Genomic DNA, 2500 nt, shown 5'->3' with positions numbered 1-2500 from the left:
TCAAAGAGTCTCTTCCCCAGTTACTTCTCCTTTCTCATGGTTTGACCTTTAACCCCTATTTGTTTGTTTGTTTGTTTATTACCTTTCAGATATTCAAGGGTCTCTGCATTGAATCTCTCTTGCTTCTCCTTCCTTCCTTTATAAAACCTGATGGCATTCATCCCTGCTCCCACATCAACAATACAAACCAGACGAACCATCCTCGCAACCATCAATGGGAACCAATAGGTGAGCCTCGATGTGGTCATTCGACTTGCTAGAAACAACAGTTAAATCTCACTAAAATAATACGCTCTAATTTTCACCCTGGGCCAGCAAGGGAGTTAATTGATTACATTGATCCTCAGTATGCAACTGGTACTTATTTTATTGACCCTAAAAGGACAAAAGGCAAAGTTGACCTCAGTAGCCACTCGTTTTGTCGGGTGCCATAACGATTCTGTCAGCTTTGTTCAAATCCCAAAATGAGAGATGGTCATGGATAGAATGCCTTTGGTCATAGACCTACTGAATCGGGGTTGAGGACTTTGGACTAAACAACAACAGAAAATGGGTATACGTGTGTGCACGTGTCTGTTTATGCATGTGTGTATTTATGCATGTGCGCATGTCTATATATACATGTGTATATGTGTGTGTATGCATGCATGTGTATGTGCACGTGTGTGTGTGTGAATGCAGGTGTGTGTTTGATGGTGGGGTACAACAGAAAAATATTTAGAATGCAATTCAGTAATGTCAGACGTGTAAGTTGGCACAGTCATATTAGATATGCTACTTGTCAAATAATTGTAAGAGAAGCACAAAGCTAGATATCTTTGAAGGAGGTGGTTAGTCAATTAAATTGACCCCAATACGTGAAAGCATGTGGCCTGGCAGTTAGGGTGTTGCGTTCATAATGGCAAAGCTGTGGTTTCAATTCCCAAATTGAATGGTGTGTTGTGACCTTGAGCAAAACACTTTGTTTCGTTTTGCTCCCCTTTACTCAAGCAGCTCCATCGCTTTTTCTTTCAAGGCCGCATCCCTTCAATCAAAATTCGTAATCTATGCACCTTTTATTCATAGCTATATTTTACTTTATTCTGTCTAAACTCCAATATTTCACGTTATCCTAAAGAACATCTTTGAAAGTACAAAAGTTAAATATATTTAGGATTTATTACAAATTTCAATAAGTAAAACTTCCAGATATGAATAAAAGAGCATTTTTATAATCCAGACAACTTTCAAAGACAAACATCGCATGAAATCATTGATCAGTTCAGCAAAATCAAGCGGAGGCGCTGAGTTTGTGTTCAAAGTCTGGTACACATTTATGGTACAAAGTAATATTTTTACAAGAACTTTTGCAGGTGCAATGTATTACCATTTTGTTTCTTGAAATTTTCAGTTAACATTGGTTGTTTAATTCTTGTTCAACAACTTAACTAAAGTAAGCAGATGACTCATCTTCGTGCTTTGATCTTAACAGCACCAGCACTAGTGAGGTGGTTGTCATGCAGCCTGCAAGCCTAAAAAACCTAACGAGGTGGGTTAGACAACAACAAACATACACTGACACACAAGTATTTTATAAATAAACACCTAAAGATCAGGTTTTGGTTACAGGTAAATGCTAAGCGTTTCTTTTAATCTTTTACTTGTTTCAGTCATTGGATTGTGGCCATGCTGGGGCAGGGTTTAGTCAATCAAATCGATACAGTACTTGTTTTTTAAGTTTGGTACTTATTATATCAGTCACTTTTGCTGAACCACCAAGTTATGGGCACACAAACAAACCAACACTGGTTGTCAAACAATAAGAAACAAACACACACACACACACACACACACACACAATGGGCTTCTTTCAGTTTCCATCTATCTAATTCCCTCAGAAGGCATAGACTGGCTTGAGGTTATAGTAGAAGACACTTGCCAAAGGTGCTATGATATGGGACTGAACCTGAAACGACATGGTTGCAAAGCAAACTTTTTAACCCCACGGCCATGCTGGGGCCTATGCAAAAAATAAAATAAAATAAAAAAAAAGATAGCTATTGTTTTTCTTAATTTTTCAGTTTTGTTTCTATGAATCCCTCAAATAATAAGCTCTCCACATTTTACACCCAGCTAGCAGAAATGTTCAGTATTTGGGATTAACCCAGCATACATGTTAATTAAACAAACAGCACCATCGTCATCGTCATCATCACCATCACCACAGAAACAGATACAGAAGAGGTGGCTTGTGGCCAAGGATTCCACTGAAAAACTAGGCATCAATAAATACAAAAATGAACTACTTGCACACACACACACACACACATTGGTACATACATTAATACACACACACACATTGGTACACACACACATACACACTAACACTCACATACACACTATAACACCCATACACATTGACACACACACACACATTCACACTAATACACACAATCCCCCAAAACGCACACACTAATACACATGCAAACACACAGAAACACACACACACTAATACTCACAT

The sequence above is a fragment of the Octopus bimaculoides genome, chromosome 4, assembly GCF_001194135.2.
Source record: "Octopus bimaculoides isolate UCB-OBI-ISO-001 chromosome 4, ASM119413v2, whole genome shotgun sequence".
In the NCBI taxonomy this organism is placed as follows: domain Eukaryota; kingdom Metazoa; phylum Mollusca; class Cephalopoda; order Octopoda; family Octopodidae; genus Octopus; species Octopus bimaculoides.
Note: the sequence above shows the minus strand (reverse complement) of the source record.